General features: G+C 40.9%; 1 long non-coding RNA gene across 2 annotated transcripts; it reads right to left on the reverse strand.

Moving 5' to 3' along the window:
- Positions 1-4,719: 4,719 nt before the first annotated feature.
- Positions 4,720-13,764, reverse strand: LOC127461830 (uncharacterized). Of its 2 annotated transcripts, none has more exons than XR_007900207.1 (4): positions 13,625-13,764; positions 12,506-12,645; positions 10,966-11,000; positions 4,720-7,882 (listed from the first exon to the last, which is right to left on the reverse strand). It is a non-coding gene; the product is annotated as an uncharacterized LOC127461830 (long non-coding RNA). The 2 variants fall into 2 exon arrangements; XR_007900208.1 differs by having other exon boundaries at positions 10,966-11,413.
- Between the last annotated feature and the right edge of the window lie 433 nt (positions 13,765-14,197).

Consider the following 14,197-nt stretch of genomic DNA (forward strand, 5'->3'; position numbering starts at 1 on the left):
AAGGAATGGCAATGAAACTGCATCTGAATGTAATGATGGATTTTATTATTCCACTATTTAAAAAAAATAAATTTCACTTTTCATATTATATTTTTTTTAAATATAGTGTTTGGGGTACAGTGTATAGGATTATATGTGGAGTTAACAAATATACTGGTATACAAAGCTATAAGCATGTATCTGCTGATTTCTAATAAAATTATAAGTAGTTTAAAAGCAAACGTTGGTAACTTACCTTGTTATAAAGTTCCTAGAAGTTCTTAGTTCTTAGAAGACTTTAGAGGACTATCTCTAAAATAAAAGCTTACTTCTAGACGTGATAAATATTTCATAGCATTCCCTTCGCATATCAGGTCAAATTAAATTACTACTAGAATTATTGAGAGGGATTTTTAATTTAATAATTTGAGTTCCCATGCTAATTTGGAAGCCATCATCAAATTTCTTTGGATTATATTATTTAATTTTTACAATTCAGATGACGTGTTCAATTTGTACGCATTAAGTTTTGTTTCTCCTAAGTGATTTGAACCAGGAGTTAGTATTAATTCTACTTACAAGTAGCTGTAGGCAGGAAGTGTGAAGATTGCTGCCAGAGCAGACATTCCCCTTTCTGGCTGGTGAGTTCTTTGTCTTGTGTGTGGTTTGCAGGGCAGCCACGAGGTGTCTTTGTTGCACCACTGAATTTCTACATCAGGGATACCGACACACGCTAAGAGCGCACTGGGGAACAAGGACTCTCCCCTCACTTCAGCGGGGTTATGGCAGATTTGCACCAGAATAAATCGTATATTTGGACGCCATTCTTGCAATTTTGGGTTTGTTTTGGTACAGACAACTTGAATCACAGTGGTCACTCCTGTGAACCTTTAGGTGTGTTCACTGAGCCAGAAGGACCCCAAAAAGGACACAGTAGTGTCAGGGAAAACAGTTTGTACCTCTAAGGTGAGCCAAAAGGAGGGAGAATCACAAGTGTAGCTGAAGCAGAGGAACAACACAAATCAGAATACAGTCCTTTATGTCGTAAAAATACAAAGTGGAGGAAAAAGAAGAGTAGAACTGCTCATGCAGCATGTGGCATCCATGGCCTTGTGTTACTGATCTCTGCACAAGGTCAGTCCCAGCCCCCTCAGGTAACAATGGGATTTTAAGGCAAGACTTAACAACTGGTCTTAGGTGGGAAAAGGGGAGAGGAAAGGGCTGAGTGAGCTCAGATAGTTCTCTGCAGAGATTGCTCGGAGCAGCTCTTTGCTCTTGTGCTGTTTGTGTAATTCTGACCCCTACAGAAAGCCCCTTGTATAAATCCTCAGTAGAACTATTCTGTGCCTTAAAGAAGCCAAAGTTTCCTAAGGGTCTTGGAGCTTGGAGCCTGCTGCTTCCACTGCTCTGCCAGCCTGTTACAGGTGAAGAGTTCTCATCTCTGTAGGCTGCAAAAGCACAGTGTGGTAAACATGACATCTCAAATACTCCTGTACCCCCTATAGCTTGGCTTCTTTTTATTTCTCTGAACTTAGCTATGCTTTAATTCTCTTGAACTGATTTATGCTGCAAAATACTCTTTCAATTTTCCATCTCTGCCTATTGCCAGGGCTTCTTTAAGTGCAGAATTTTATAATGGAAGCCTATTTCTGTTGGGAGAGCTAACTGCACTCCATTTAAACACACTTTCAGTCCCTCCTGGTTTAGCAAAAGAAAATTTCCTTTGCAAATAACAGTGTCATCAAAAAAAAAACCCAGTTAAATGCAGAAGCACCATAAATATACAGGGTACTCACATTATAAAGCTTTTAGAAGAGACGTCTGTATGTCTAGAAGACAAAGTTACAACACTGGATCTGGTATGTGAGTTCCAGGAAATACAGATTCAAGATGTGAGAAGTTTCTTAACTCTTGGCTGTTGTCTCCCAAATTAAGTTGAAAGACTGAAAGAAGGGACATGGTGGGCTTGGCAGTGATGGGTTAGTGGTTGTACTCAATGTCCTTAAAGGTCTTTTCACCCTAAATGATTCTATGATGCTATGTTTTAATAACATTTTGTTTGTTTTTGATTCACACTCCTTGCACACAAAGAGTAGCAGTGTGGCAGAGGGGCTGCAACAGGACACAGACAGAAGCCTTGAGGCTTTGGTCCTGTTTCTGTGCTTCTGCCTTATTAAACAGGTATAAAATCCAACGTTATTATAAGATTCTGTGACTGATGTTGGAGCACACAGGACGATGGAGGTTTTCTCACCCCAGCTGACCTGCTTGAGTTCAAGAAAAGCAGCTCCACCACAGCCTCTGCAGTGCAGAGCATTAGTGGGGTACCACCACCTCTGAAGCTGACAGTGCAGACCCAGACATAAGTGGCCAAACAGCCTGCAGACAGTTCAGCAGGCAAACCACCATTAGCTGACTGACAAGAAAAGGGATAAACCTTCAAGTAAAATCCCAGACAAGGATTTAAAGGCTCTCAACAGGGACATGATCAGTTCTTTGGCTGGGTTCAGCCAGGATTGTCTGCGTTTACTCATCAATCTCTTCTGAGGGAAGAATCTCAGAAGAAACAAAATGTTCTCAGAGCATCATTGTTGAACTTCACTCAGAGCTTACTTCCTGAGGGGAATGGAAGTGCCTCTGCACACAGCAGTAGAGTTTGGGCCCATGAACTGTACTGGGGCTACAGCAGAGTTTTGATCCTATATATGCACTGAAACCAACAGAATGCTTTGATAAAAGAATGCAGGAGCGGCCCTCGGTTTTTCTGTGACTCCTGACTCCGAAGAGCAGCAAAGTCTCTCTTTAGTACAAACACATTGGCATCCAGGCTTGCTGCAAACACTCCCTGTAAGATACAAAATGAGAGCTTAGAGCCTGCAGAGCACAGACAGATCTGCTACAGAGGCCTTGCTTCTCAACTGTCCCCTGGGCAGAACTGGAAATGCTGGAGTCTGTGTCTATTGCCACCTTCTTTAATTCTGTATAAAGTTGATTGTCAAAAAAAAGCAAACAAAACTTTGACTCTCCCCATCTGTGCATGCACACAGACATTTAGAGAGTCCTGGTACTGCACCACTTCAATAGCTTTTGCCTGCAAAGTGTCACGCTTTTCATCTACCATTTAATTCTCCTAAATGGATGTTACTCCTCTTCCCATTATGGATCTCCATTGCTTCCATGAAACATTATTTGCATAAAAGGAACTGAATAATTGATAGAGGATGTGAGCAAGAGCCAGCAGACAGCTTGGTAGGGGTTTGCTGGTAATCCCAGTGAGTCCAACACATAGCTCATGGCTCGTTTAATGGGATGGAAGCTGACAGGGTTTCCTTGTAGCTCTGCCACAGAACTCAGCGCTGCTGCATGACCTCCTTGTACTCAGCTACTTTGCTTGTTGATCTCACTGCTCCTACCCTCCATTAACAGGAGAATTCTTAAAGCAAGTGATACAGTCTGCTACAGTCTGTGCTCACGTACACCATCAAACGCTGCCGCAGCCGAGGTCTGGAGCATTTATTCTATTGCTTTTATAAAATAAAAAGGAACAAAAATCTTAAATTCATCATATTATTAAAGGCAAAGCCTGGGAACAGTTGTTATTTACAACTTTTTTTTTTTTATTCTGAATTCAAATCTGAGTTTGATTTCAGGGCTCAGTAGGTGTGGCTTTTCAATATTAAGATTTGGGGGTTTTTTAAACAGTCCTTTAAAACTGTAAAACTCACCCTATGCAGATTTTTTTGCTCCTATTCTGCAATGTAAGTCTTTTACTGAAAGTCTTCTGCATTTTAGATGTCTCCACTTAGTGAGATGACTGTCAGAATGAATATCCAAATTTCTGAAAAGAGAAAAAGCCGTAGAAGTAATACATCTTGTAAATAAAACATGTTTGGCAGCTGTCTGAAAAAGATATCTAGAAATAAACTAAAATCAAATAATTTTTCTTTTAGAGCTTTCCACATTTCTATAAAGTCTGTACTTTTTAATGACAAGCAGCAGTATTAGGAGAGCCTGGAAACAGCTGGAACTATTAGTATTTTGTTTGGTGAGGAGCCGCCTCAGCTGCTCTGACAGGCAAGCTGCCATTTTCAGTGTAATCACTTTTGATTCTAAAGCACTTGCTTTGCTTTTAACTTTGTGCAAATCCCTCTTGATATTTCTCTTTTTAAAGCAGATGCATTTCCATATGTCCATAAAAGTTTCCCTGACAATTCAGCCCAGTGTTCAGAACGACTTCCCTGATTCCTGGTGGGGGATTCGTGAAATGAGGCTGCTTTGTTCATTAAGGATATGTGTACATAATGCAAAACATACTTTATATCCTTGACCACTGCACAGATGTTTTTGTTCTGAAAGGCACTCAAAGTTTCACCGACTTAATTAAGCTTTTTTTTCCAATTTGTAGAGCAATTTATTACGAACTCCTCCTATTCCTGATGAATATGCTATTCCATGGTTCAAATGTCACTCTTAAAGAAAGACTTTGCAGTACTCTTTGAAGAGAAATATTTGAGAGTAAAAAATATTTTTTACAACAGAAAATCAGGAAAAATAACTGATCCAGATACTTCTGTTCATTCTGCAGTTTTCTCTCTTCAGAACTGTGCCTGGTGTTTTTTTGGAGAAAAGGCTTTCTGCAACAACAAGCCACTGCACAGCACATCTTGTTAACGTCTCAATATTTTATTCCTCAAAATGTTTTACACGCGCTTTTTCTATTCTTATAAAAAACAACTCACAACAAAATACATATCAGTAGCACTTTTAAATTTCAATTCTTATTCCCTCCCATCAATTTGGCTGAAAACAGGTATTTGCAAACACTGGTAGCCTAATTTCTTATGGCCTTTCATTTTTTATGAAGTGTTTTCAAAAGACTTCAATCAACCTTAATGGTGCGTTTTTAGTTAAGGAAACAGAATGGAGAGAAGTCAATTTAAGCTCCCCAATGAACAAGTGTGTACAGAAGAAAAAGCCATAAATGGGTTTAGAAAACAGAGCCAGTACAAGCAAAATGCAGCAAGCAGAGCGCTCAGGGAAGCCAAGATATAATGGAAAGAGTAAAATACTGCAGAGCTTTTTAAACTATATACAATTGGAACAATGGGCTGGACCCAGACATCCATGTTAAACTGTTAGGAGATAGGTGAAAAGCAAGCTGCAATTCTGTTAGCAGGGCTGGAGAATATGAGAATGAAAGGGCTTAAAGCTGAAGCAAATGAATGTGGGGTAGTTTAGCAGCATTAGAAATCAAGTCAAAATTGGCATATTTCACTGTGTAATGTACCATGTGAAGAACCATCTTCTGGCTTTCTGTATTAAAGGACTATTAATACCAGGCTCCCTAATGAAGCTGCTTTTATGCCACCTGTAAAATAATGATATCTTTTTTTGCACACTTATTTTTACCAAAATTCTGTAAAAGCACGGGGTAATTAAGTAATGTAGCCTCTGTGAGAATACAGTACAGATCTACAAAACATATCAAACAGAAATACACCTGGGAAACTATCACCCAGCGATCATTTAATTGTCTCTCATTATTTAAACATGCCATTAATAATACATAGAACATATTTTCTCCAAAGCATCACAACCGCACCGGTAAAAGGGTAACTACATAAATATTAAAAATCCAGAGACTGAAATAATTCAGTCCTGCTCAACCAGAGTGATGCACTCTGTCTGGGCCCCCACCACTGCTCTCAAACAAACTCCCATACAGGGTCCCAGCGATTATCGCCCCTTGTAGCGCAGCATATCGGGTTATACGTGGCTTTTATGCATCTCACAGCTGAGTGCAGTTGTTTTCAGTGCCTGCCTCACGGTAGGATTCAATCCATTTGGGTGGCTTAATGCAAAGATTTCGTAATGTACACAGGGATGAGCAGCGCTGAGGCAACGAACATCGTACTCATTATTCTTTTAACGGGAATGTCAACAAGGAGAGGAATTAGAGAGGAAATCGTTGTAACTCCAAAAGAACATCTGACTAACCACTACAGATGACATGTTTTTTCCCTTTTTATCCTCTTCATGATCCATAAAGCGGGATTTTTCCAAAACAATTAATTTGGTTGCCAAACCCTTCTTAATTCTAAGGAGATTTAAAACTCATCTACTTGGAGTCTGTCTCATGGAGTTAGACACAACCGGATTACAGGCTATTCCATCATATGGCTGGTGTTAGCCCAGTTGCTGCTACGTGGTACATAATTGGACTGTTTAAAAAAAAAAAAAAAAAAGAAGAAGGAAGACATATAAACCTCCAAGTCTTCTTTACACTAAGCCCATGCATCTCTGTATTTTATTATTTGTGTTACTTTCTCCTCAAAATAAAAGCTCAGCAGCCCGAAAGAATGAGCTTCCAAGAACTTCTGAGTAATCTTGATATCCAGCTCCCACAATCAATTTGCTTTAAATTAAAGGAGCCAATCGACAGCACTGGGCTTTCCAATCCTACAGCAAAACGGAGGTTTAAGTGGTAAAATGGTCCTTCTTTGTGTCTAGTGTTGGAGAGCATATGGCAAATTTCCACCTAACAACAGCCTTGGTTTGCAACACAAACTAATTCCCATGTTAATTCTTTTAATTATTGTGTGTGTGTGTGTTTGTGCACACACGAGTCTCTGTGTTGTTTTGTTTCTTTAAAGGGAATCAGTGACCTTAAAAAAGCCAAGGCAGACTTAAATCTCAATTCACCCCTTTGTACCATCACTGACTTAGGGCTGGGGTCATGGTGGTGCCTTTGTCCTCTCTGCTGGTGGTGAACAATGTTCTGTGCTTGATCTTTGTAAGCCAAGATAGAGCAAACAGTTAGATAATGTCTATACTGGGTGCTGTGGCCTTGGGCCTCTGATGATCCAAACATGCTGAATACAACATGACCCTCATCTTGCCTTTATGTGGGAACTGTAGGGCCCAGGGAATACGGAAGAATATCCTGAAGTCTTGACCTGAGATGGCACTAGAAACATTGTCCCTTCAATGCTCTTCCTTGGTAACAGTTTTCTGATTTATCAAACTTAAACCAATTCCAAAAACTAGAAGCTTGTGCCCTTTATCATTCCCTTCAATCATCCTGTCCCCTCCTAACTCTGTGACTGGACATGATATTGACCGCACTGGATGCATCCTCCCTTCTTTTTTTGGTGTTGGCTTTTTATGTCTGTTATTCCCAGGGTTAAATATAAACTGAATTCATAGGAGTAACACAAACAAAAGCAACCTGGAATGACCTGATTGCTCAATATGCACTGGCAAAAAGACATGAGGCAGCCAAGGAATTTGAAAGAAATAATGAATCAATTACAGAGAATGGAGCAGAAGAGGTGTTTGACTTGCAGTTTGAACTGATTATTTGAAGACCAAATATGGTGCAGTCCAGACAAAGTATCTGCCTGGGAAAACCCTACTCATTTTGCAAACAGAAGGCAAGAAATATTATAAGTCAAAGGGCTGCTGATGCATGTGAGGACAAACCATTCAAATTCCAACAGAGCAGCTGAATTTTTACATGCACTTGAATCATCTGTTTAGTTTGTTGTGCAAGGAAATAAACTGCTTAAATCTAGATATTTAAATTCAGATAAGCTCATTTAAACTATTTTATTAAAAAAAAAAAAAAAAAGAAATGCACTGGTATCAGATTTCCACCTTTGGGTTTCAGTTTTCCAGCTTGTAATAAAAGTTCAGGTTCTCCTGTGTCTACCCTTGTCCCAGGAAAGGAGTTGTCCCATAGCGCCTCTACCCCGATGCTGATCCTCTTGGGAGAATGAGGCTGAAGTGTGAGTTTAGGATGAATTCCAGCTCCTGAATCCAAGGTGAGATTTTTCTTCCCCATCTCCAACATGCAGCTTTGACACTCCCTCTGCTGCTCTGCTCAGCAGAGATCTGTTTTGCCCTGACACAGAAAAACACAGGGAAATTCTATTATCATTTCTCATCCTCACTCTCTCCAGGGCTCAGAGGGAATGACCCTTCTTCACATCCTTCTTTTTGTGCAGCTCAAGCCACATTTACCAAGAATAAATAACAATACCCCCTTCCCATCACTGTTTTTTTCAGCACGTTACCAGAACCAAACAAACTGCGGCATTTCCTAAAACATAAATTGTCTTTAAAAAATTCAGGCTGGCCAGCTGTTTGGAGTCTCCCAGCTAGGAATGCTGCCTTCAGAACCCACACTTGATGCTCCAGCACGGTCTCTGTGTTGCTCACCCATCTGTCCATCTGTCTGCGTGGCGTGTCGCCAGCTCTTAAGTTGGCCCGATCTTTATCCGGGGTACCAAAGCAACACGGATTTGGACTGACAGCCTCAGTAACTGCAAGTGTCACTTCTTGTGCTCAAAGTCCCTCTGCAGTGACAGCACTGCCTTCCTTGCTAGGCTGCTATCTCAGGTTGGTATTTCGCTCCCGTTGGCCTTTCTGCTCTGTTTCAGAAAACGGCGGAGAGATGTGGATGCAGAGCCATAGAGCTACTAGTGAACATAAAACAATAGACCCTGCATTTTTATATACATCATTTTTACATATATAAATGTGTTTCTTACACTTAGGAGTTACATATTTGAGGGACACAGACACGTAAGAAAATTCAATTGTTATATGATATCAAAACTCAGTCACAAAACTCCCATCGGTCTTATTGTGACAAGAATTTGCCCCTAAGGGTAATTTTGCTAAAGCTGTTTTAAATCAAGCAGGTTAGGACCCAAATTTGCAGTCATTAGTTGAGTAGTACCACACTCCAAGGAAGTCCCAGCAAAATAAATTAATTTCTAATAGAGACATTATCCATTGTGGTTCTGGGAACCGGGTTAAGGTTCTGAGTGCAGTGAGTGTGGTTTTGCAGTATTTTTCTTTCTTCTGTATAGTTCAAGACGTGAATGATCTTGTTGGAGTTGCAAAAGGCTTCTTGTTGGGACCATCACAATTTATAAATAACTCCTAAAATCCCTGGCTCTGAAGCAGCTTGTTTTCTTTACAAATTCCTCTTAATTTCAGTGGGCATATTTGCTCTGCAACCCTCACAAAGCAACAAGGCACTGCTTTTTTTGTCTGAGATCTGAGCAGTTTATGACTTGGGTTAAGGAGAGCATGTGCCAGATTGTCACTGTAACCGTAATTTATCTCTCAGACAATTGTTATACAGTGAAACATAGAAGTTTAAATCTTTAATCTGAGAATAATTGATTTAGGTCCTTGTTTGCTATGATGACCTGGTTTATGCAGAGTTAATTGTATCTGAGTGGAGAGATCTTACACTAACTTTCTATCAATTAGCATTATAATTGAACATTTACATTTAGAGCCTTTTTCATTAAAATAAAAATCTTTAAAAGGAAAAAGTGCCCCATGGAAAGAAAACAGTAAGATAAGACAATTCCATGGGAAAATTGCTGTCAGGGAAAGCTTGCATCACTTCTGTGGATGTACCACAGCCCCCCCATCTTACAGCTTTCATGACACTGAGCAGAGGAGTCAGGGCTGGTTCAGGGAAGGTTTGTTGGGCACCACATGGGCAGTCAGATGAGTGCAGGGTCCCCCTGTGTCCCTCTGCACTCCAACCTGTGCTGGGGAACAGCAGCAGCTGGGCCAGTGTTCTCTATCCTGGCAGGAGCCAGAGATAAGGGCAGGGCTCATTCCCAGGCACCATTACTTACTCTGGCAAACCAAACCAGCTACAAGAGCTCTGCAAGCTCACTGTACTCCTGTCTGTGGGAAGAAGGCTACAAAAGTGAGACCACTTCAGCACTTCAGGAAATTTCTTGAGTCATGTACTGAAACCTTCCCGAGCCTAACAGAAAGTTCTTTAAAAAGTATCAGTGGTGAGCTGTGCTTTCTGCAGAGGGACAGGGGTATAATTAGACCTGGATAACTATTTCCAAATTTCCCTATTTTCATTCTTTCCATTTTTATGTCTTTGTTTTTATTTTTAGCTTGCTCGTATGCTCTGCTCTTTTGTTAGCACAGGGTCTCGCTGAGATTCTTCATCAGATTAAGCTTTAAGAGAAAACACATGCACAGCGTAGCTCACAGTTTCTCTGCTGCTTCTGTAGAGAAACAACACAAGATCTGCAGCAGCACAGAGCCATCCTCAACCACCCTCGTCCTCACGCCGGCATTCAGGCTCTGTCAGTCTCCTCCAGGGGCAGTAATAACGTTATAATGGGACCCGGGGACAAAACTGTCAAATTCTTTCCAAGACAATCTTCCAGGCTCATCAGCATAGACAATCATTCCTTTCACTTCTGGAGTAATAGGAAGATTTTAAGCAATATCTTTTGATTTGAGTTGGACTTGAAAAAATGACATAGCTGGGGGCCTTATTTGAAAATGCAATGAGACTGAAATGTAAAGTGCAATTTCCCATGCAGTCTGCTGGGAGAATGAGGCACTTGTCCCAGTTCTCTTAATTGTCTCTGATTGCTGTTTGTGTAGCACAGTCACTTCCTCGTCTTCAAAATCACCTTCAAGGGCTCCAACATTTTTCACTTCACTGTTTTAAATCAAGAAGGGCTAAACGCCCACCCATTCAACCATTATGCCTCTTTTATGTTATTTGTGTGGTTTATGCTATTAGGCTTTAAAATTTTGTTTATTTAATTGGCCTTAACAAGTACTTAAGTAACAGGTTTGAGGACACATCAGTGGGACTCGGCACATGTTGATGAAGGTGTGCTTAACCTGACAGTTAATACTTTGTACCATTTTCCCAGCAGCCTGTTACTGTTATGGAAGAAGTGCTAATTTTCCCAAAATGGTTAGACCTTGATTATTATGTTGGTTCTTTATTCACATGGCTTCATTATTTTGTTGGCTCTGCTCTGTGAGAGATGAAGTAGTGCTATTATTTCTACTCCCAGCTCCTTTCAGTCTCTTGCAATCATTTAGGCACACGTGTGACATTACTCAGATAAGCAATTCTGTTTGCCTTTAATGAGAGTGGGCAGATGAATACACTCTGTAAAATGAGCTGCTTACCTTCAGGGCTGACCACAGGATTTTCTGGCATACACCTGGGAATGAAAACGAGAAACAGCAAAAATCACAGTTGTATATCCCACCAAATCTTCTGTGTTTAAGTAAAGAGCTTTCATTCACAAGAGATGTTCTGTCAGCTGGAAGCTCTAGAGCCTCTTTCATGTTTTGGGGAGCCTGAAGCAGCCAGGTAGTTAAAGGAGGAAAAAAGGTAAGGTATTCACAATGAGTGGAAGCCAGAGAGGCCACTTTGGCCTCTAAAACTGGAAAGTCTGCTTCAGTCTGTGGTTGGAATATTAGAAGCTGGTACTTCCAAGTTAACCGACACAGCAGAAATGCAACTTAGCTTTTTACATCAAATTATTCATGAAAGTCAGCAGGAGCTGGAGATAAACTATTCATTCTGTGCATATCTATGTGAAAGGGACTCTCAGGAGAGCTCCTCAAGGTCCTGCCAAGAAAACAAGTGAAAACATTTTAAGAATGGGAGGAAACATTTATAATTGAAATCACCAACAGCATACTTTGATTAGTTAATTCTACCAGAATAAAGATGCCACCTTTCCTTAGATGAGGGGGTGGCACAAAGGAGAGCAGAGGAGGGTATGAGGGCAGGAGGAAATGTGGCTGTCACCCCAACATATTCTGCCAGCCTGCTTTTAAACATGACACCACAGGACCTCTGTGACCCTGATGCTCAAATCCTGACCAGAGAGTACCCAGACACACCTGCCACCTCCCTCCTTCACTTCTTCCCTTGCTCTCAGATAATACTACAATGTCATCACACCACTGTCAGCATCTCATGGAGATGCATCTTATCCACCTCATACTAATCCAAAGGGTTTCCAAAACCATGTATTAAGTAGCCTCTGATTCCACAACAGCACAGTTGCCAATGAAAGGCAACATTGCAGACAGAAGCCATCTCCTTTTTGTCCTTCTTTGCTGGAGAATTAAAAAGTGGAAATGGTGATTCAATGTCGCCTTATTTTTCCATGGCTTTTTGTTATTATTATTCCAACTACCATAGCAATTCTGTCCGATCGTGGCTCTGAAGGAGCTGACAACAACTACAGATGGGCAAAGCCCAGCAGACCACAGGGAAGGAAATAATAAAATAAGCCTGGTTAGCACGTGTTTGGGGAGACTCAGAACACCTGCACTTTCACCTTAAAGAAAATAAAACTCTGTTAGTATTAAAGACAGTGCCAGTTCCAGATCACTTAAGCTAACTTTGTTTTTTCCCCACAAGAAGAAAGTTAATGCCACATAAAATGTGAATTTGCTTTAAAGCCCCTAGTCTAGCAACAAGGAAAGCGAATAAAGATGTGTTTAAAATGAAAGCTTTTGCTTTAAATACAGCATTCAAAATGAAAAGTGTTAACTGGTTTTTGTTCTTTGTCTTAAATAACATGTTAAGGTGTTTCTTAGCAGTATTGGTGGCAATGGGAAGAAGTCAGGGTTAACTTGGCAGAAACCCCAACCCACACTTAGCTGTTCCCTTTTGTAACAGTGAACAAAGGTTTTATTAACATCTTACCCCTTGTTGGGCTCAAAAGTCCCTTTTCAACAAAACAGGAGCCTTGAGTCTTCAATTTGCAGTTCTGTGGAGGGGGTTTGTGCCTTCAGAATCGGCATGTTGTTCAGCATTTGCTTACATTTATCCCCTTCAAAAGTTATCTATGAGAAGCAGAGATTTTTATTAAAATCTGTATTTTTAAATAAATTACCGTGTACCCATAGCGTGCTCCTCTCTAAAACTGGATGTCCTTGCCCCAACCTCTGAGTATCAACCCTATCCCAGTCCAAACCCAAACTGATTAATTCACTGCCTCTTGAGGGCCCACTATATTGCCAGTCCTTGCTCCTTGCTGGATTTAAGATGAGGCATTTTTGGAAGGATAATCTGCTGTCACCTGGCAAGAGATATTTCAAGACTGAGCATCTAATAGTCACTTTTACAGAGAATCTTGCAGTTTGCAGTCCTTCACAGTGAGGTGGTGATGACATCCAAGGCATTCAGACCTCCCTCACAAGCACAATACCCTCTGTTTGACTCGAGCCCTAAGGTCAGCCTTTCTCATGTGTCAAGGTTTCCTAATCCACTTTAATATCCAAACACGTCAGCATTTCCTGATGCATTTTGTGCTTTGCTTCAAGGGCACAAAAGCATGCTGTGGGAAATGTGTTCCCTTCCTTCATGGAAACAGCCTTTAAGCTTGTTCATGCTCCAAGGAAATGCACCTTTGTGGCCTCAGGGCACTGTGAAGAAGCATCCCCTGTGCTTTTTGCATCCTTTTGAGTGCTTGATCTCACTGAAAAGATGGAAACAAAGAGACTGGCGTGCTTTTTTTAAATGGGAATCAAAAGAATCCCACTTATTTTGCAAGGATTTTTAGCAAATTTAATTTTTTTTCAAAGCAAATAGCAATTTCTCAGCTTCTTCACGGAGGTCTGTGCTTCCAGCTTGTGTTCCAGCTGCTGTAAAACAGGGAATAAAAGGGGCTGCTCTCCTACCTCGAGAGGGCACCACGAGACAGTTGAAAAAAGCAATGGAAGCAAACAAGCTTTACACCTCAGGCACCAAATATTCCTGTCATGAGGATGTTCAATTAGAGTAATTAGCAATAATCACATAAGCAACAGGATCTTCCCTTACCTCCCTTCACCCCTCGGAAGAATGGAGTCTGCTTCATTAAAACCTCCGCTTCCCCCTTAATCCCAGGGACCCGTTCATGGGGGCTTCCTTCAGAAGGAAGGAAGGAAGGAAGGGAAGAAAACCGGAGGACCTGGATTCACCAACGCAGCTTCCCAGTGCTGCTGCCAAGACGCCGGGTCAATGTGTTAACTGCAAATGGGAAAAAAAAAAACAAACGTATTAAGAATCATCTGACTTCAAAATGGAAGCTTTAAAAGAGGGGAAAACTGTTAAACATTAACAGGACCTATTAAACACACCGTGTGACTGCAGCTACACTTTCTGTGACGACTCTGACCCACTTACAAGAGATGAGTTCTGTCTATAAAGCAGGATTTGGTTTTTTTTAATAAATAATTTCGTGTTTTCCTTCCTACCACCTGGTATCCAACCAACTTAGCTGGACAGTACCCAATTTGCAGGGGGAAAGCTGAAGTTTTGGCCGATTCACTGAAGGTCACATGAAACCATATGTGTTTAAAGAAAGGAATTTTTGACTTTTTTAGCCTGGGCGCACCTCAACCCAGCATCTTA

Source organism: Manacus candei, unplaced genomic scaffold (genome assembly GCF_025592945.1).
Source record: "Manacus candei isolate 608988 ecotype Guabito, Panama unplaced genomic scaffold, ASM2559294v1 h1tg000113l, whole genome shotgun sequence".
Classification (NCBI taxonomy): Eukaryota; Metazoa; Chordata; class Aves; order Passeriformes; family Pipridae; genus Manacus; species Manacus candei.